Source organism: Bidens hawaiensis, unplaced genomic scaffold (assembly GCF_021521415.1).
Source record: "Bidens hawaiensis isolate Kalapana, Puna unplaced genomic scaffold, B.hawaiensis_p1.1 tig00020038_1, whole genome shotgun sequence".
Taxonomy (NCBI): domain Eukaryota; kingdom Viridiplantae; phylum Streptophyta; class Magnoliopsida; order Asterales; family Asteraceae; genus Bidens; species Bidens hawaiensis.
Window position 1 is genome coordinate 322647 of NW_027493050.1, and position 22833 is coordinate 345479.

The window sequence follows — 22833 nt, forward strand, 5'->3', positions numbered from 1 at the left end:
TAGACATGTGCAACTAGCTGGGAAACATCAGCAAATCCATGCCGGACCAGTTGGGTTTGTCAGACCAATAGTACTATTCACACTCTACCGGCTTTCAGCTAATCACTCGTGTTGCGGGGCCTTACAATGTTAGCAACTCAGACAATTACCATCTTAGTACATTTCCGTACGATTCCCGTACAATAAAACATATATAAATACACGCAAATCCATGCGTTCAGTATGTACTTAAACATTTCAATAACAACATGCTTTCCGCCCCGGGAAAATATTTAAAAACAATTCAGAAAAGGGGCTCGTGAAACTCACCTTAGCACATGCAAGCAGGTAACAACAGTCATTATTAGTTAACACGTCCAATCTGTAATATGATCCCTACGATTGTTATTATACAATTATAGTTTATATAATCTTTAACCGTGTTAACCGGTACATCTAGGGACACTGTTAACCCAGTACTGTACCCGTTCCGGGGGCAATGTTAACCCAGAAACACTTCTAGGTACATCTGGGGACACTGTTAACCCAGTACTGTACTCATTCCGGGGGCAATGTTAACCCAGAAACACTTCTCCGGACTCAGATTGTGATATCGTTTAGAGTTCACTAGTCAAAATTACTATTAGTCGTTTTTCCCTGCCTAGTACGGTTATCCGTTTTTACGTTTCAAAAATGAGTTTGGTCACACACGACCCGAAAATAGTTGTTGACTGATAATTTAATTAAAGTTGTGAAATTAGAGCTCGGTTTAGACGCCCCGATTGGCCGCGGGACCCGTTTCCGTCTTTAGTGCACCAGAAACTGTTTTATCGGCTAAAATTACCCAAATCATCCGAATTATTTTTGGATGATTTATTTTTATTTGTTCAACTCAGTTATATGAAAATAGTTCCTTTTTAGGGTTTTTATACACCAGTCAGTTCGTTTAGGCGAACTTTACCGGGTTACGCGTTTTAAGCTTTAAAAGTTTGTTTTTATTTTCTTTAGCACAAATAATTATCCGTTTAATCTCGGATCTTGAAATTTTGCACAAATCACTTTTTGACAGTGGGGAATTTTATAAAAATATTTCCAGAATTAATTTTTATATTTAAAATTTATTTATCTATTTTTAAACACCATTTAAACACTAAATATGTCGTAAATACCAAACGACCTTAGAAAAATCCCAAATTTTTCCTGGATGACCCCTGCCATCCACATAGTCCCCTGTAATTTTTCCAGAACCAAAATCTCTTTTTACATGCCATTTTCACTAAAACCGAGCTAGAAAACCCTAGAACTCGTTTAACCGAAAAGCCTACTTAGACTTCTCCAACGGACCTAAAATTTTGTGTGTGACTTTTACATGTTATAAACAGCTTATCTGGAATTTTCCAGAATTTTTCATGATATTTAACCATTTTTAGCCAAAACCGAGCATTAAATTCACCAAATATTCATCCTTTGTCCAAAAATTACCAAATTTTCATAGATCTCATATTTCCATGTGTAGATCATCTCTGTGAAATTTCGTAGCCTAACTCTAAATATACCACAATCAGTCCAAAAACTCATACTTATATAAAAACCGAATATACCTTTCGATCTCCGCCACTACAAGCTACAAACTCGTTTTTCCGCCTTATCTACCACTAAATACAGAACCTACAACCAACATACCACAATACCAAGCAAGTTACACTCACAATCAAGCCTCTTACACTATAGTTTCGGTTATTGTTTCCAAAACTAAAGTTTAAACCGTAAAAATTCGTTTTTGGTTCGTTTAACTCCTTTCTTGGACCAAGATCCCTTGTATAACCCGTATACATCACTTGATCATGCAAGAATCGGTTTTCATCTTTGAAACCTCATTTTCTTGCAAATAAACTCAAGAAACGAAGATGGAAACGTAAATACTCGACTTTTTACCTCGGTTTTCTTGCTAAAAACTCGGGTTTTTAGATGATCTTGTGGAGAGGAAAGGAAGAACATGGAAATGCTTGTTAAAAAAAAAATAAAAGGGCTAGGGGTTTAATCCCCAATCCGATCGGAATTCATGGAGGGGTGGGGTGGGACCCACCTTTTCATTCTTAGCCACACATTCGGATTTCGGCAATCTGGATAATGTTTTGGATAATCTGGTTCATTTCGTTTTTCGGTTAAATGTTTAATTCGGCTTAAAACGAGGCTAAAACGGTCGTTTTCGTCTTAAAAATGAAATTTATATAGAACCGATTTAAAAACTTTAAAAACTTAAACCATGACATTTATTAACTTAAAACATCATATTATTAATAATTGCGCATCTTTTTCGGCTTGATCGATCGTCTCTTGCTCGGTTTGGTATTGAAGGTTTCGTTTAATGATACGACGTACCATTAAATCGAAAATTCTTTTTCTGTGCTTTAATTCACTTATCCCGAAGCTTTAATACTTCGTAACATTACTAAATATCATATATCTCGTCTATAATTGAACCCTCGATTCGTTCGGGTTTCAATAACTATCGATCGATTAATTGCATGTTCAATACGATAAGTTATATATTCACGTACAATCAATACAGTGAACCATGTATTCTCGTATAATTACTATGGTAATTCATGTACCCGACATTAAATATAACGTAACTACTGTCTACCGGTTAGGGTATCCCTGGTTTCATAGGGATCGTTACAACAAGTGTCACATGTGAGTCTGGTTTTTGATAGCTCGGCTTGAATTTGTTCGAATTTTTTAGAGAGGGCTTCAAGCTGTGCTGTGACAAGAGTATTGGAATCGACATGATGTATTCCTTTATGGTTAGGTGTAGATCTTGGTGGGTTATAAGCGAAACTCTTCTTTGCGGCTTTCTCCAAGACTTCAAAAGCTTCGTTAGGTGATTTGGATCTCAGGTCTCCATCAACGATTTGGTCGATTGCCTGTTTGTTTTGACTGGATTGTGCGTCAAAGAAAGTTTGTACTTGTAACCATACGCTCAGTCCATGGTGTGGACATCTTATCAGAAGACTTTTGTATCTTTCCCATGCTGCGTCTAACGACTCATCATCAACCATCATCATCATCATTAAGAAAGAAGATTCATCCACATTTGGTTAGATTGTTCTAGTTTAATCATGTATTTGTTATTATCATCCATCCTAATGTTCATAAACATGCTCATTATGAGCTAAACTCCATTTACCATTTAATATCTATGAAGAAGCTTTGTTTTACTTGATAATTATATAAAACATGTGGTTTAGTCTAGTAAAGTACATGGTTATCTTACAAGTTATCTTTTGATGAGAAATGTTTCACCATCTTAAATCAACAATTCAAAGTTGGTGATTGTCAATTCTATTGGAAATCATTCATGATCGATTCATGTTCTTGAAAAATAGAAATACTTTGATAAATTATCGAAACATGGATCCTTATATTGTATTTAGAAATGATGAGATATAAGTTATAATCTATTTCTCTAAGTCTTGGTAATCCGAAAATGGCATTGCTTAGGATATCATATTAGTTAAAGAAATCATATGTTAACGGAATGTGTAATTATAACCTACTTAAATCAACCAAGGGGAGGTTGTGTGACTAAACTACAACCACCCGAAGTTGTTAGAATTGGTATTTGAGAAATCGAAGTCAATCCTAATCTTTCTACTTTACGAAACTACTTGCCAACTTAAATTGATATTCTCGAGTTAGCATGACATTAGGAAATGGTCGACTTTAAAATGCGCATGTTACTCCTTTTCTGTCAAAGATACTCACTTTAGGCTTAAGGAGCTATCTATCATATATTATTACGGCAAGTTTACCACATGTTTACATATCAATTATCAATAATAAAATGGAGTGGATTCTTGATCTTAGATGGTAACCTTCATATAATTGAACTACTTGTTTAGAATTTCTCGTCTTGGTCACCTATATATTATATATAAGTATTTATATTTTATAAAAAGTTCAAAAATTAACCCCAAAATGATTAAAACCTCCGATGAAAGAAAGACAACGATTTATTATTAGAAACTCACGGTGGAATCTATGATGTCGACACAATATATGTATCCTATGAGAAAAAAAAAGGAAAAATAATCAAATAAAAAATGGATAAATAAATAAATTAAGCTAAAAAAGGTACGCAAAATTATTTGAAGCTAGAAATGGATATATGTAGAATTTTTAAGTTTTAAACAAATAAGAGCAAAATTATCATTTATAAAATTGTTTTTAATGAAATGGGTATATATGATATTTAATATACTATGTAAGGGCATATATGATATATGTAGTTTTGCATGGGTATATATGATATTTTGAAGGTTTGCAAAGACGATTATGAAATTTCCCCTTTTATTTATGGATAATTATTTTACTTCATGCATGATTATTTTTACTCGATGCGTAATGATGTAACTTTTGTTCGTAATTTAGCTCTCATATTTACAAATATGTCACCTCATGTACTTTATACTATAAAAAGTCTTTGTATAATCCTTTGAATAATTAATGTTTTTTTTCAAATAATTATATACTGCATAGTGGGATTGTACTAAACGTCATGCATTAATTTTGTTCCTATAAAATGTATACTTTTATAGGGTTTGGTTATAACATGAACTATAGTTTTTTAGGAAGGATAAAAAGTAATTTATTTCATTGATTTTGAGCATGAATGATTGAGATTGGTTTATTGGTGAAATCTAGTGTTACATAAGAGGAATGACATAATAGGGATAATATATTTGTTTACTTTCTCACCCTACAGCCAAGCACATGTCAATTCCCCCATCATTTCTAAAACGGCAATAACATTTTTATACGACATTGTTTTTTAAAAAATAAAATCACCATAATAATGAGTTATTTTTGCACCATATTGCTAAATATAAAAAAATAGTGGGTTTTTTAAACTTACACCGATCTAACTAAAAGAATGATTTTTTGCTTAAACCTAGTACTTTGAAGTCTTCAAAGACTTTCCTAAGTTTGACTTTCTTATTGGGAATTGAAATTTTGAAACCTGATTCAGGCGTTGTGATGACTCATTGAAAGTTTTCTAAGGATCTTTAGATTTAATTGCATGCTTAGGCTGTTGTTCCTGTTAAGTCTTCTCTCCCATTGCATTTTTGCATAATACTCATGAAGATCAAGTTCTTGATAAACCTTTAAATTACTAGGTTAGTTTGGAAGCTGAATTACCTAACTTATACTAGGCTTGATTTGGCATTTATTGTTCAATTTCTCGATCAGTTGGTTTGAGAGTGGTACATGTGTTCTACATTTGGATGTAATTTCTTGGCATTCACTCTGTTACATGAGATGTGCTTCTTCCCAATGCTTATTCTACAACAACAAGCCAGACTTTACTCTAGCAGCCTATTGTGATTTTGATCGGGCTTCAGGTCCTAACATAGAGCTATCGGTTTGTGGGTATCTTATTTCGTGTGACGTCAATCCTATTTCTTGGAAATCTGATAAGCAACCAACTATTTCTTTTAGTTCTGCTGAGGCTAAGTAACGTTTCATTGATAGGTTATACAAGAGTCGGCTTGGTAAACTCCCTTGTTTTCTTAGTTTCATGTTTATGGTTTTACTTTGGTTCTTGTCAAATATGACAATTAAGTTGTTATTCGTATTGCTAAAAATATGGTTTCTCATGAACAGGTTAAACAAATTGATCAAGTTAGACTGACATTTTGTATGCGAGAAACTTCACGACGGTTTTATTCACAGGTCTCATACTAGAACAATGGATCAGCTTCCTGCTGTAAGTTTTTGACTAAGGATTCGGTAATCGAGGTTTATTGAATGATCAATCTTAGGCCAACAAACGTACACATTCTAAATGTTTAATTTTTGTACGCTCAAGAAGACAGCTGATTGTTTTGTGAAATGAACACACTACATGAACATGTGAAGATTGTTTGTGTAAAGAAATGCAAATTAATACATTTTAGAAATGAATAAATTGTGTAAATTATTGAATTCACACTTTTAATGTTTACCCATAACAAACTAATGTGTATATCAACTACGACACTAGGTTAACAGATATTTAGTTCTATAATCTCTGGTAATGAAAATTACGGAATTAGCTGATCTATTATAAGTAAATTATAGGAAAATCTAGCCGGGCATCAGTAAAACTTTCCTCAAAAAACAACTACAAATTTAAATGATTCTCGCATGGGGTGTCTGTCGATAAAACGTTAGAATATGTTGGCCTAACACATGACAGTTCCATGTTAGTGATCTCTCGTTAATTATCGACGGAACGTCAAAAGGTTGCTTAAGGTGTGTGTGTATATATATATTAGTTTTTTTATTTATGTTGTCAATAACCATTGGTGATCATTGTGATCTGTCGGTAACTACCAATGAATGTCTTCCATCGGAAAGAATACGTTGGTGATAATCCTTTGATTAGTATTGATTTCTTTTTCTTTAACAAAACTAGAGATAAGCCCATATTAATTAATTAATCAAGCATGCTTACACATACATACAAACAAGTATATAGATATATATGTTTAGATGTACTAGTGGAAATCCGCACGTTGCAGTGGGATCCAAAAGCGTCTTACAGTACGACAATGTGGTTAAATACAACCCAAATTGAATATATAAAACACTAATTGTTAATGGTTGAAAATAGTTCGATTAAACCATTTATTCACTTCAAAATCAAAAACCAGTTTCACCTCTCAGTTTGAGTAAAAATATGACACTCAGTTGTTTTTAGTTTTAACTTCAATCCAATGCCTTCAGGAGATAGTAGTTTCTAGGCGATGCAAGGTCGACTAAACAGGCTAATGATAATCCCAAAAAACAATACTATTTACAATTTAGTATAATTTTATTAAACTTTGAGCCAATCAATCGAGCTTATTTTGCCTTCTTACAAACTGAGTCAGCTCGCTTACAACCAATATGGCTTGGCTCGCTTACAACCCATTCCGAATCGGCTCGTTTACGAAATAAAAAGTTAACTTAGATGCAAAATTATGTTTATTGTTTTCCAAATTATTAAATTAAAACTAAGCTTAGATGCAACATAATGATAATAATAATAACAACAATGAAATCTGGACCTGATCCATCTTCAGCTGATGCGGTTTGCTTCATTCAGCACCAATATCTTGCTTCGCCATAACAAAACATACCCTAATCAAAGCAATCTTGCTTTGTCCCACGCTCTAGTTTATTCATCTTCCACCACTGCACCTGCAAAATTCAAATTTAACACACCGTTTATTATAATAATTCTCATTTAGCCAAGATCTAACCTAAAAATTCATTAACTTATTATGATAGCTTCTTCTTTACAGTTGGTTTCCTTTCTTTTCTTGAAAACTATTTCAAAAATAAAAACAGGTCGACCGATTTCAAGCGACACAAAAAGTTACTTTGTTGATACAAACCCATATTTACCATTAACCTAACCCACCCGACTTGTTGACTAAAATATGAAAAGTGTTTTATACTAGCCCAATCCAACCCCTATAGACCCACACAAAAGTTTCATGTTTTGACTCACTTTCTTGGTTGTTTAGGCACAACATTTTGATCAATTGTTGTCAAATACAAAAAAATGACGCATTTTGACACAAACCTATTATAATTCGTATGTAAACTCTACCATAATGTTAGCAGAAAATCACCATAACCCGAATCATGTTCGTGCACGCTCGTGATGCCTCACCGACCAAACCGACCCCTCATATCTGTCGCTTGACCACTCCCTCAGAGATACATGTATACTTGCTACATTCAACTCAGAAGTCAAAGTTTAACCTTCTACATAAATACTTATATGAACCTGAATAATCCACACCACACATTTAGTAACGCCTTGAGACAGAATAGCCCGAATCAAATAAAGTAATAGATCTACTGCACTGTAATATTATCAAATAATAATACAAGAACAATAAACTCCATATTAATAAAAAAGTGCATATAAAACTCTCCCCGACCTAAGCTTGATCTCCTACAAGATCAACAACTGGTAGGATACCTCTGTTCTAAAGTAAAAATTAAAAAAACAAAATTAAGAAAACTGGACTATTTTATAAACATTTTTAGAAAACAATGAGAAACATTGCTCTACAAAACTTAATTTTAATGAGTTAATACTAACATTTTATCGGTTTGAAGTCGAGTTTATTAGTGCAAGTGGATGTAAAGCAGATTCGGCTAAAACTTTTGCAGTAGCTCCAAAAGCACCATATGCAAAAAAGTTTAAAATACACATACAACCGTATATAGTTAAATGTTTCTCTATTAAGGTGCACTATTAAAGAAAAGGAAAATTGGTTTTTATTGGTCCCAACTATCGTCTTTTGGTCACTGTCGGTCCCTACTAACGAATTGGCTGCTGGCGGTCCCAACTTTTAACGTATTTGTTCCTAACGGTCCGCGACTAACAGAATTCTAACGTCGTTAGTTTCAGGTCACCGGAAAAACGTTTTTGGCCGAAAAAACACACTTTTTTTTCCCGAAAACTCAACAATTTTGTTCCAAACATCATGGTAACTTTGTATCGTACCTTTAAGAACCTTTTCTAGTAAAAGCCCCAATTATTGAGGTCGTCGGAACCTTATAACCATTGTCGGAATCAGTTGATGGTGCTTAAGTGATGGTGATTGGTTGGCGGTGAGTCAATTGGTGGTGGCGGCGGCGGTGTTCAGGTGGTGTTTTCCGGGAAAAAAATTGACTTTCCCGGCCAAAAACGGTTTTCCGGCGACCTGAAACTAACGGCGTTAGGATTCTGTTAGCCGCGGACCGTTAAGAACAAATACATTAAAAGTTAGGACCATTAATGACTAATTCGTTAGTTGAGACCGGTAATGACCAAAAGACAATAGTTGGAGGCAATAAAAACCAATTTTCCTAAAGAAAAAGACTAAAATTAAATATGGCAATAATATTTTACCCAACAAAACTTAAACAGAATCAAAGGGGTCTTCTTTTCTGCATATTGAAGCATCTTTAGGCCAGTTAATTTGTGTTTTAATATATTTGTAGAAACATAAAAAAAAAATGCAACACTATAACTTGAGCAATTTGTCATGTTTAAAAGTTGAAATATATATGCATTAACAATTTAGCATACATATTAATTAGCCTACTTACATGACTCGTCATATAATAATCATCTATTTTTAACAAAATATTTAATAAACGAACAAACACACTGATGATTTTTTTATGGAATTACCTGTATTTGCAAATCAGGAATGAACCAGTTAACAAACATGTTTGTCAGCAGTGGCTTCAAATGCATGTGAACTTGAGCCAGGAGAGTAGTTTAAAAGTATTCATTCTAATTCCGAACAAACACAAACCCTAGAAAAGCAATTGATTTAGCATCCGAGAACAAAAGTATGGAGAGAGATGTACCGGGAGTGAGAATCAGAGATTTATAATGCAGGTTTTGATGTGGAAGATGGTTATCTATGCGGCAACACAGTTTGAGGAAACTTGAAAATGATTTCATAATCAACAATAGGAGTAATTACTTACCAGAAGCCACAAATCCAGTCGATTGCTATCAGGTTTCCACTTGAAAGAAAGAGGTAGATTGTTGTTTGGATCTGAAAATGCTTAAATGAGAGAAGAAGGAAGTACAAATGGGCGGGATTAAGGATTAAAGATTGAAAACATTAATATTTTTAATCTTAATGATTTAGGCCAAGCATTGTTCCAACTCAAGATATGGATGAGTGGTGCAATATCCTATGAAGAAACATGTCTAGATGGGTTTGAAAAAACTCAAGGGGATTTTGGAGAACAAATGAGAAAGTTATTGAACCAGTCTATGGAGTTAACCAGCAACTGCCTTGCTTTGATCACGGATTTCGCACAGGTGTTTCAAGCGTTTGGTGTGCCCCCGGCTGCTAACCGTCGGCTGCTTTCCACGTCCAACAACGATTACAACTTTCCCGAATGGGTGGATGTTAGGAGGCAAAGAATGCTTGAAGAAGAGCCCGCGAAGATCATTCCAAACGTCACTGTTGCACTAGACGGGACTGGAGAGTTCAAATCCATCAATGAAGCGTTGAAAGGTGTTCCTGTTGAAGGACAGATCCCATACGTGCTCTACATTAAAGCGGGCATATACAACAAGATCATCCGAATCCCTAAAAACTTGACTCATGTAATGGTGATAGGCGACGGCCCGGATAAAACAAAAGTTACAGGGGGCTTAAACTTCATAGACGGAGTTACCACCTACCATACTGCAACTTTTGGTAAGCAATGGCCTCTTTGTTTTGTAACATATTTGTTAAAACAATGCGGTTGCCGCGGCCTATGTTACACACAGAATCTTGGTTTTAAACCTTTATTGCACTTGACGTTGAATAGCTAACTCAGCCTAAATAACTTGCAGCTGTTTCTGGGGACTTCTTCATGGCAAGGGACATTGCATTTGAAAACACAACCAGTCCTAAAAAGCACCAAGCTGTGGCATTGCGCGTCAGCGCAGACCGAACAATCTTCTACAACTGTCGCATGGACGGTTACCAAGACACCCTTTACGCACACACATACCGCCAGTTCTGTCGCGAATGCACCATCTCCGGCACCATTGACTTCATATTTGGAGACGGTGCAGTCGTGTTACAAAACTGCATCATGGTTGTCCGGAAGCCGAAAGACAACCAAAACTGCATTGTTACAGCACAAGGCCGTAAGGAAGTCCGACAGCCAACCGGACTCGTCCTCCAAAACTGCAGCATTGTGGCGGATCCGGTGTACTTTCCGTTTAGAATGCAACAAAAATCTTACCTCGGGCGCCCATGGAAGCAGTTTTCAAGAACAATAATAATGGAATCGTTCATAGATGACTTAATCCAGCCTCAAGGGTGGTTACCATGGAACGAAAGTTTCGCTTTCGATACCCTTTTCTACACGGAGTTCAATAACCACGGCCCTGGGGCCTCGAAGTTGCACCGCGTGCAATGGCCAGGCGTGAAGGAGTTATCTGCAAAGAGGATAAACCATTTCACGCCTGGCAAATTCATCATTGGGGATACATGGATCCCACCAACAGGTGTGCCTTACACCTCGGATTTCATGTTTGAACCCCCGGAAGATGAGTCAAAAGACGGTGATGATAGTGATGGTGATGACGATGAAGATGATGATGACTCTTCGGGTTCAAAGAAAAAGAAGAACGATAAGAAATCAAAGAAAAAGAAGAAACGAAAGAAAGACAAGGATAAACCGAGTGATGAAGCTCCGGCTGAAAGCCCGGGCAATGTGATGTCGGAGAGTGAGATAAGTGCACCGGTTATAAGTCCGCCATTGGCACCGGAAGCAGCCCCATCTATAGACAAAAAGGGGCCTGTCTTGAACAAGTTTTTTAAAAAGTTTACTAAAACGTAGTGACGAGTTAGTGCATTTGTAGTTCTTAGCTTCAATGGCGGTGTTGGATCCACCCCTTATTAGAAAACTCATGTGGATTTACGTACGGTTATAGACTGCAGAATTTTCATGTATTTGCTATATATGCTACAATGTATATATAAAATAAATAGCAATATTGGGAGAAACCTACAACCCATCACCATTTCTTAATAGATGTACTTTTCCAAGTAACGAAATTTTTTTGTATTCTTATATATGCTACCACGCATATAGATGATAGATCCTAACGCCAGTGGCGTAGCTTGCATCTTGTTTAGGGGGCGAAAGAAAATATAAATGAATACAGAGCATGGAAATTAAGGAAGACAGTAAAATTTTATACTATGTTGTTTTTTTCATAAAATGAAGGAGAGTGACGTGTTGATACTGGCGTGAGCTTTAAACCCCAATGCGAGGTGCTCTCAGTGCACAAATATTATTTAGGCCTTAAAATTAAGTCAAGGTTGAAGGTAGGAATTTGTGGGGCTAGGGTTCTCATAAAGTGATAAAACGGTTCATAAAATCTTGCAGAAAATACATCATGTAGGTGCTAGGGTTCGGCACAGGTGGAAAGAAAACTACTATAACTTTATTTACTATATTTCATTAAAAAGTAGGGTTTGTATCGATATAACATAAGGTAAACACGCAACAAACTGCGTCCTCACATTTTTAATAGCAAAACTATGTCGTGTTAAAATGACATTAATACACTACAAGAAATTTGACAGTTAGCGGCAGCACCCAAAATGTCGCCGCTAGTGCCTTGATCCGCGCCCCGATAGATCTGACGGTGTATAATTGAGTGATCGGACGGTTGTGTTATTTTTGCCCAAAGAAAAACAACGAGTGGGAGTTTTCCCTCCATTGTGGTCGGAATCCCTCCCATTTCTCTCAAATCATTACCCTTTTCTCCCATCGATTTCAACCACCGGCCACCGCCTTCAACCTATGCAACCACCGGGCAGCACCGTTGTACACCATCACCACCGGCAACCGATGTACGCCTTCACCATCAGAAACCGCTGTACGCCATCACTACCAGCAGCCGCTATACACCTCAGTGTTGGTTCAAAACCCTAATTTTTCCTCTTTCTCTCAGTTAAATTGTTACTGTTTATTTACATTTTGGTTTTTAGATTTAGGTTCAGGAACCGGATAAAACAGGAAGCTTATCGGTTTAAGCACTTGGATATGATAGATATTTCTATTTGAACTGTGAGATCTCTTCGTTGACTTGGATATGTTTGACTTTGTGTGTGGGTATTTTGCTCCTTAAATTGTGTCATGCTAATTGTTGATTTAGAATTTGGTGAATACACTGTAGTAATTTTTGAAAACTTTAGTTTACTCAGGTTAACACTATGCTATTTATGGTTGTAATTTTGACTTTTGTTTGACCTTAAATCATGTATGCCATAAATGTGTTTAATATTTGTTTATTAAACTATAAGCTTTTAATCAGTAGGTTTAATACATTAAAACTTAATGATTTTAGTATTTGAATATCAGTTATTTTGTTAAGGCATCATTTGTAACCAATTAGTAGTTTGGTGTTAATACTATGCTTGTTTATTTGTAACCAACTAAACGTTGTCTTGTTTGTTTCATGTGTGATGAAAGTGTTTCTTTTCCCACTAATATTTTCGCTTTTGTTAGACTTTACATTTCTATCAACAATTTTTGTGCATCTACTCTTGAACGTTGGTCAGGTGTTATTTACTAAATGAAATGCTTGAGTGAACATTAATCAATGATGTGGTGTATAATCATTTTGTTTTGGAATTAGAAACCGCATCGTTAATTCTGCCAATTCATGTTGTCGTGTATACATTTGATTATAATAATATGTTCTGCAGTTAGGTGTTCGATGAAATGTTTTGAGTGAACATCAATTTATTATGTGGTTGTAGAATCTTCATCTTATTTGGTGCTTGCTATTTTGCTTCTACAATTTGGATAATGGTTATCATATTTGTTTGGCTAGTATTAGTATAATAAAATTGATATATTTACTTTTTTTTAATGTATTCACTGAGTTCTGTGTTATGCAACGAATTATGATTACTGGTTGCATTTGTACATGAAAAGGGGGAAAGTTTTGTGCTATGCATCTAATCTGACTAAGTCAGCTTATTAGTTTAGTGGATGCGGATAGGGGTGTAAACGAGCAGAATCCAAGCTCAACTAGGCTCAAGCTTGTCACTTATGTTTGTCAAGCTCGGTCTCGGCTCGTTTTCTTATGACTTTGCATATATTTTTAATTATTTTTTATAAACTTAAAAACATCCAAGGCTTATTAAGGTTTAATGAGCCAAAACGGATCATATTCGTGTTTGTTCACTTAACTTTAACCAACCTAACAATACATGTTAATCTTGTGTTTCTGTGTATATGTATTTTCCAGCGATACTTGTTGATGCTGACCAGTTTGACATTGTTGCTACTGACCTATGGGTTCAACATCATTTGAGACATGGTATGCCAATTGATTTTTTTAATTTCTTTATTTTATTTCAAGTGTTTAGATCTACGGTTTATAATGATTTGTGATATCTGTAAAATGTATTGATTTTTTTTGCATATTTCATATCAGTTAACGATCTGCTAGGGTGTATGTATTGTAGAACAATAAGATCATCTAAGTTTGGAAGTCAAACCGTAGAACCTTTTTTATCTTGCGTCTTATGAATGATGTGAATTTGATTATGGTTTTTTACTTTGGGTGTGCATGATTGATCATAGCTATCATAATGGATTTTTATCATGGTACATTACTACATATAACTTACTATTTATTATGTTTAAGTGAATTACCTTATTGGTCAAAGTGGCATCTACTTTTAGCTACTAAAGATACATGTTAAAAATGTCAAAAGTTGCCCAAGTGTATCTTTTATGTTTACAACGCCCTAAGTTGCTTTATTCATAAAATTGGATTATTGTGTAATAATGTAGTTTTTATAATCATTTTGAAATGAGAGTAATATAAATGCATAATTGTAAATATTCTAATGATATATGTGTGTTCTGCCTGAATCTGGTGCTTTTCTAGATCTAAGGATGTTAACTGATGATTCAATGTATATGGTGCTCCATCAAAGGCTTTTTAAATGCATTGTTTTTTATTTGTTTATACTGATGTTCCAACAACAAAGACACTCATAAGCATTACTTAATCCATTGCTACTCAGGTACTTTTTTTTATGTACCTCTTTTTATTGTTTAGTATGTTGCAGCTGATAATTAATGTTTGGATTAGAGTTGTAGCATTCAAAACAAGCAGTTATTTTAGCACCACTCAAAACGGGCTTGGTTTGGTTGGGTTGTATTGTTCAATACGTAGTTTTGTTATAACTTTTAGGAAAATTGGATTTTAATAATCCCAACTTAATGCAGTTGGCCGATAATAATCCCAACTTTGAAAATAGCTGTCATTGGTCCCAACTTTCTAACTTTCACACTATTTGTTTTCATTTGACCTCCATTAAAAAAACTTAACGACGTTAAGTTTTTTTCTAAATTTCAAACTGATATTTTAGGGATTTTGATCGGAATGAGGACACGAGTCGGTTGATGTAAAACTTATATCCAAAAGGTTGTCCAAACGACTACAGGATGCTTCAATTCCGGTGTTTAAACATTTAATTAACAAAAATCAAGCTGTTTGAAGCGCTGTTTCGAGTTAAGTTTTACATCAGTCGATTCGTATTCTCATTCCAATCAAAAGCCTTAAAACATCAATTTTTTTTTTCTTAACTTTCATTATATAGAAACATAGATATTACATCAACATAGCAGGTAGGCGGGCAACAAGCTGCGCCGCCACCCCTTTCTGAATTGCAAACCCTAACCTGCTAAAGACATACCCCTGCCTCTTTGGAGTCGACACATTGCTATGCACAACCCGTTGTTACGTCGTTAAGTATTTTTTAACAAAGGTCCAATGAAAATAAATAGTGTGAACGTTGGGACCAGTGACAACTATTTTCAAAGTTAGGATTATTATCGGCCAACTGCATTTAGTTGGGATTATTAAAATCTAATTTGCCAAACTTTTAATGTATACCTTATTTTGTAGGATCAAACTGAGAGTTTGTTTCAAGACCCGAGATTTAAAGCACAATTCATAATTTATGGAATCGAAAAAGGAATCAAATAAAGACAACAAAAAGATGAAACGGACGAAGGGGACGAGTGATCTAGTCAGTTTGTTTTATTTTTGACTTAAAACAAATTGTTTAAACTAGTTAACGTGTATGTACTTCTGTATATTTATATATATATATATATATATCCAATTGTTACGTATTTGAAAAAAAAATCTGCATATATTTGTTTTAGCAATGGTAAACTGAATGCATATATTTGTTTTAACAATGGTAAACTGAAAATACAAAATATTAAAAAAATACATGAAAAAGGTTAATAGCGGCGACAAAGCGCCGCTAATAGTCTGCCAGAATTCAATACCAGAATCCGGCAATGTTTATAGCGACGACACGGAGTTTAGCGGCGACGAAGAACTAGCGGCGACAAAGGGGTCCTTAGTGACGACAAAAGACGACTTTTGTCGCCGCTAATATTATTATTCACTAATTTTGTTTTGAAGTTACCTTGGACCTATAGTACGAGAATAACCAAGTATAAATACTAGATCAATGATCTAGCTTCAGACCTTTAGTTTATTTGTATAATTATTACCTTGTTAATATTTCTTTATACTTGGACCTTTAGTCCAAAATATTCATTAAAAAAAAACTTCTTCATGAAGAAACGTATGCTAAGTTTCTTCTTTGTGAAAAAACATTATAAAATCTTTATAATTATAAAGAAATAATATTTTATCTATACCCTTGTCTTATAAAAACTATATTTCCCTTTATTATCTCATCAAGGTATAGACTATACCCCCCAACTAGGGTCTAATTGCCATATATAATAAATTAATCGGGCAGTACCCCTACCTTGTATGGCTAGGTTATGTGAAATGCCTAAGCTTGACGCGCGCAGCACTTCTACTTGTCGGTGGGTAATCTAGAATACAAACAAACAAAGCTTCAACACTTGCACGTACTTCGAGAAACGAATCGTCAAAATGTCGGGATCGAGGTACGAATATCGAGACAAGTGAGTGTGAATTTAATTTGGGATGCACAAGGCAGATCCCGACACCCCTATTTATAGAGTTGAAATTGTGACCCATCGCGATGGGCTAAAAAGGGGATCCAGCGTATTGCGATAGAACGCTTATTCGCCTTTGAATATTATATTCCATCGCGTATCGCGATGGAACTTTGGTTCGGCCATCGCGTATCGCGACGCCGCCCACTAGTTTTGATTGGTCACATAGTAGACCTGCCATGTGTTTGGACTCGTGTCCATGATTACTTCGCCTGGTCATCGCGTATCGCAATGACCCAAAAGGTTGGGCGATCGCGACATCGCCCATCCTGTGGCAATGTGATGTACCCGTCGCGAAGCGATGAGTCATCTTTTGATCCATCGCGTATTGCGATGGGTTTTGAATTCCAGAATTTCCATTTTAGTTATGACATTCGTTAATTTCGGGTCCTATTTGTATTCGTTTGTGTATTCGTTTATCATGTAAAACGACCCGTTTTGTAAACCGAAACCTTCGATATAATCAAACTGATAGATTTATGTTACAATATTTTTTTATACTTGTTGAGTCTCAAAAACATCCTTTTCGGTCCCTAAAATGCCTTAAAAACGCTTTAAACCAACTCCAGGAACCAAAATTGCCATATTTACAAAGTTTGAAAAGTCTGGACGCCCACCCCATTGCGCCGTGTGATGGGTGAGGCCCAAGCCCCGTCACGTAGTGTAACACCCCGACCAAAGGCGGATTATACATCGGGGCGCCACATATTGTTTCATTACTCGTGACACTATTGGGTGTCAATATTTAATAAATATATTCATTCGCGCACGCGCAACGCAATCGCAAGATAACATAAATCAACATAAATCAATATATTATAAGGCAAAATATTCGAACAACAATAACTTGTCTTGATACATTTTAATCTAGGTCCAAAAGTGAAAACGTCCTACGTGTCCACAAGCTCCAAATGTAGCTACAGCAAACCTGAACATGTGTTAAAATAAAACGTCAAACACTTGCGTGTTGGTGAGAAATCAAGTTTAATACCATACATAGATAACAATAAATCTGCGCGCAACATGTGTATGTCTGGTTTTCAACAAGGGTGTAATCAGATCGGGACCAAGTCTAAGATTCATAGCTCATAGTCAATCCGTGCTCCCAATTGAGCACAAAAACAAGAAAACTGTGCAGGTGTAAACAAAAGAGAAAATCATAAACGATAGTTCTCCCGTGTTCATCTAATGGTACCATGAGAACTGCGGAATAGACCGACAAGACGGTTAATGATCCACACATACAAATAAACAGCCAAGTCTACGTCCTCAACACATGGGATACTGCGCGACTAAAGTTCATAAACAAGTTTAAGACTCTAAGTTTGTATGAACACATGAACATCCCAAAACATTAAAAATAAAAAGGGATTAGGTACGAGATTACTCACTTGATAAACGGTGCGGTGTAAGATAAAGCAAGAACCAACTCTTAACAAGCAAAGTTATCCTATAATTAAAGATTATCGTTTTAACGATTGGTTTTAAGTCTTGATTATAAGTTAGCATAATTAATAAGTAAATTATTATATGTAATATATATTACCGGAAAAGCAGGGCAGAACAGGGAGGAAGACGGAGGCAGAGAGGGAGGCGGCTGAGGAAGAACAACGGCAAGGAGCAAGAGAGAACAGGAGAGTTTAAGTGCTTTGTGTGTGTAGTGTTAGGAAATTAACATTATTATTTATAGGGAAACCCTAGGAGACATAAATCCAGAAAAAGGGGAAAAGATTCCAAGGCAAACAGAACAAGACAAACCAAAAGATAACAAAAGATATGACGGCTGCAGGAAAAGAGAAAAAGCAAAAGGGAAGACTGACAGGGAACAGTAAACAGGCATGGGAGGTGTCAGAAAAGGTACTGGTCAAGCATGGGAAAAGCAGATCTCAAAAGATAATGTCAGTCACTTTTCCTGCCAACCAATGGGGTTTGTGCGCATGCTGCGCCAAAAGTGGCTTTTCAGACATAAGACAGGTTAGGTCAACAGCACAAAAGATAAGATATCAAAAGCAAACAAGCAAGTTAAAACAGAAGAAAGGACACAAGACAGCGCGAGAAAGCTGCGCGCGCGAGAGGCTGCGCACACGAGAAGATTGAGCGCGCGAGGGCGAAGGCAGACAGAACAAACCTTAGCGCGCGCCGCGGGAAGAACTACAGCGCGTCGCGGGAGGATCTACAATTCTTAGCGCGCCGCGCGAAGAACTATAGTTCTTAACGCGCCGCGGGAAGAACTACAGTCCCTAGCGCGTAACGCAGGAACAGTCAATCTTCACGCAGGCTTCCTTGTAAGGAGTCTAGCGCGCGAGGCTGCGCAGACATCCTTAGGCGGGAAGAACCAAAGGGGCAAGCAAAGAGTTAAAGAGGGGGGGGGGGTTCAAGGCTCAAAGGTTAAACAGAAGGGCGGGATAGCGACAAGAGAGAAAAGAAGGCGGAAAGAAGGAGAAGGAGAGGGACGGGACGGCGGAAAGGAAGAGAGAGGGGCGGGGAGGAACATATTATTATTATTAAAAAGTAAAATATAAGTATAAATAAATATTAAATCATAACAGAAAGAGATCGGATTAGAGAAACGGGTACCTGGGTCGGGTCGGATCGGGGCAGATGTCACAGTCTCCCCTACTTTAAGAAATTTCGTCCCGAAATTTATCTCGAAGTAGGTTGCGCAGAGAACAGGTGCGGGTACTTGATCTTCATCTGATCTTCCCTTTCCCATGTGAACTCGGCTCCGCGCTTGGACTCCCAGCGAACTTTAACAATAGGGATACGACTGCGCTTGGTTTGCTTAACCTCGCGATCCATAATCTCAACAGGCTTCTCAACGAAATGCATGGATTCATCAACTTGAACTTCATCAAGTGGAATGTGAAGGTTCTCGTCGGCTAAACACTTCTTGAGATTGGATACATGGAACGTTGGATGCACATTGCTGAGCGCGGGCGGCAGGTCCAGTTTGTAGGCAACTTTTCCTACGCGCGCGAGAATCTTGAATGGACCAACATAACGAGGAGCAAGCTTGCCTTTCTTCCCAAAGCGGACAACACCCTTCCAGGGCGACACTTTGAGGAGAACAAGATCACCAACTTGAAATTCGAGAGGCTTCCGCCTACGATCTGCGTAACTCTTCTGTCGGCTTCTGGCAGTCAGCAGATGATCACGGATCTTGGCGATTTTATCGGTTGTCTCTTGAACAAGTTCGGGTCCTGTGATTTGAGCTTCACCCACTTCGCTCCAACAAATCGGGGAGCGGCACTTACGACCGTAAAGTGCTTCAAATGGGGCCATACCGATACTGGAATGATAGCTGTTATTATAAGAGAACTCGATCAAAGGCAGGTGCGAATCCCAATTACCTCCAAAATCAAGAACACAAGATCGGAGCATATCCTCAAGAGTTTGAATAGTTCGCTCAGACTGTCCGTCAGTCTGAGGATGATATGCAGTACTCATGTCCAAGCGAGTTCCTAGCGCAGATTGGAGAGATTTCCAAAAGCGGGATATAAAACGGCCATCGCGATCGGATATGATGCTCAAAAGAGTACCATGACGGCAAACAATCTCCTTGACATAGAGCTGCGCAAGATGCTCAACACGGTAGTTTTCACGAATGGGCAGAAAGTGAGCAGACTTAGTCAAACGATCAACTATTACCCAAATGCTATCATGTTTGCTTGCTGTCAAAGGTAACTTGGTAATAAAGTCCATCGCTATACCTTCCCATTTCCACGTAGGAATTTCTGGTTGTTCGAGCAAACCAGATGGGCGTTGATGTTCAGCTTTTACCTTAGAATAAGTCAGGCATTTAGCTACGAACACAGCAATATCCTTTTTCATACCGGGCCACCAATAAGTAATGCGCAAATCCTTGTACATCTTATCAGCGCCAGGATGAATGGAATACCGAGTTTTGTGCGCTTCACTCAGTAGGACAGATCGGAGATTTTCATCATTGGGGATCCAGATGCGATTGAGATAGCAGAGAATTCCACTCAGATTAGGAACAAAATGCGCTTCCGCGCCACACGCTAACTCGGCGCGAAGGTTACCATTACTGATGGATGCGCGTTGCGCGTCACGAATGCGCGATTCAAGGTTGCTTTGGATCGGCGCGAAGTGAAGCTGCGTGTGCGGCAAGATACAGTTAAGCTGGCAGGGTTTGCGGCTGAGCGCATCGGCTACCACATTAGCCTTACCAGGATGATACCGGATCTCACAATCGTAATCGCTGATGAGTTCGTTCCATCGGCGTTGCCTCATGTTGAGTTCCTTTTGATCAAAGATATGCTGAAGGCTTTTATGGTCAGTGTAGAGGATACACTTAGTACCATAAAGGTAGTGTCTCCAGATCTTCAAGGCAAATACAACTGCACCTAGTTCGAGGTCGTGAGTTGTATAATTCTTTTCATGAACCTTGAGTTGCCTTGATGCGTAAGCGATAACCTTGCCTCGTTGCATAAGAACACAACCGAGACCTTGGTTGGATGCATCGCAATACACGACAAAATCATCATTACCCTCAGGTAGCGCAAGAACAGGAGCTTCACACAACAATCGCTTGAGCGTCAGAAAGGCTTCTTCTTGCTTCGAGCCCCAAATATACGGTTTACCTTTGTGCGTTAGAGCTGTTAAAGGCAATGCGATCTTTGAGAAGTTCGAAATAAATCGCCGGTAGTAACCAGCTAAGCCCAAAAAGGAACGGATTTCGGTAGGAGTAGATGGCGTAATCCAGTTCTTGATTGCTTCGATCTTGGATGGGTCGACATGAATACCCATCTTGTTAACAACATGGCCAAGAAACTGTACTTCATCCGACCAAAATTCACACTTGGAGAGTTTGGCAAAGAGTTGCTCGGTTCGAAGCTTTTGCAACACCAACCGAAGATGTTGCTCATGCTCGGCCTTGGTTTTGGAATAAATCAGAACGTCATCGATAAACACAATCACGAATTTATCCAAGAAAGGCCTACACACCCGATTCATTAGATCCATGAAAACGGCGGGTGCGTTGGTTAAACCGAAGGACATGACCAAGAATTCAAAATGGCCATAGCGAGTACGAAAAGCAGTCTTGGGAATATCTTCATCGCGGATGCGCAACTGGTGATAGCCAGAGCGGAGATCGATCTTGGAAAAACAAGAGGCACCTTGGAGTTGATCGAAGAGGTCGTCAATACGCGGTAAGGGATACCGGTTCTTAATGGTGAGCTTGTTCAGCTCGCGGTAATCAATACACATGCGAAACGAACCATCTTTCTTTTTAACGAACAACACCGGAGCACCCCAGGGCGAAGAGCTAGGGCGAATGAATCCTTTAGCGGTCAACTCTTGAAGTTGACTTGCCAATTCTTGCATCTCAACGGGTGCAAGACGATAAGGAGATTTGGCTACGGGGGAAGCACCAGGGACAAGATCAATACGAAACTCGACTTCACGAGCGGGAGGGATACCAGGAAGATCATCGGGAAAAACTTCAGGGAAGTCACGCACAATAGGGATTTCACCAAGTTTCTTCTTTCCTTCATCGGGTTTAACCACATGGGCTAAAAATGCAATACACTTCTTCCGCATGAGTCTTCGGGCTTCGGCGCAAGACATAAGCTTAAGTCCGCGGGAAGGTTTCTCACCGTAGATATGAAGATCACCATTTTCTCGAGGAATGCGAATCACCTTCTTGGCGCAAATAACTTCGGCGCGATTATTCGAGAGCCAGTCCATACCAATGATAACATCGAAACTTCCAAGAGGCATGGGGATGAGGTCGATTAGAAAATCGTTTTCGTTAAGGTTAAGCGTGCAATCCTTAATCACGGAGTTAATTAAAACAGTTTCGCCATTAGCCAATTCAACTGAAAAATTTTCTTTTAAGTTATCGCGCGGTCGCGCAAGCTTCTGCTCAAACGCGCGAGAAATAAAACTTCTATCGGCGCCAGTATCAAAAAGTACGGAAGCATAATGTCCGTTAAGCAAAAATGTACCATTAACTACGTCATTATTCGCTTGCGCTTGGTGCGCGGTTATGTTAAAAGCTCGTCCGCGCGTCACTTGGTTCGAAATTTGGTTCACCGGATTCGCTTGTTTGATTTGCACTTGTAGTCTCGGGCACGCGTTCCGGAAATGACTGGGATCACCGCAGTTGTAGCACGACCTGGGTCGTGGGTTTGGGTATGCTGGTTGCGGGTTCTGCAGGTAGGCTGGTGGTGTTTGCGCGATTGGGTTGGCGGGAAGAACTCTACAGTTTTCCGCCATGTGACCAGCGCG

At 37.8% G+C, this 22833-nt stretch overlaps 1 pseudogene; it reads left to right on the forward strand.

Moving 5' to 3' along the window:
• Positions 1–9592: 9592 nt before the first annotated feature.
• On the forward strand, positions 9593–11416 carry LOC143559796 (pectinesterase pseudogene; annotated as a pseudogene).
• The last annotated feature ends 11417 nt before the right edge of the window (positions 11417–22833 follow it).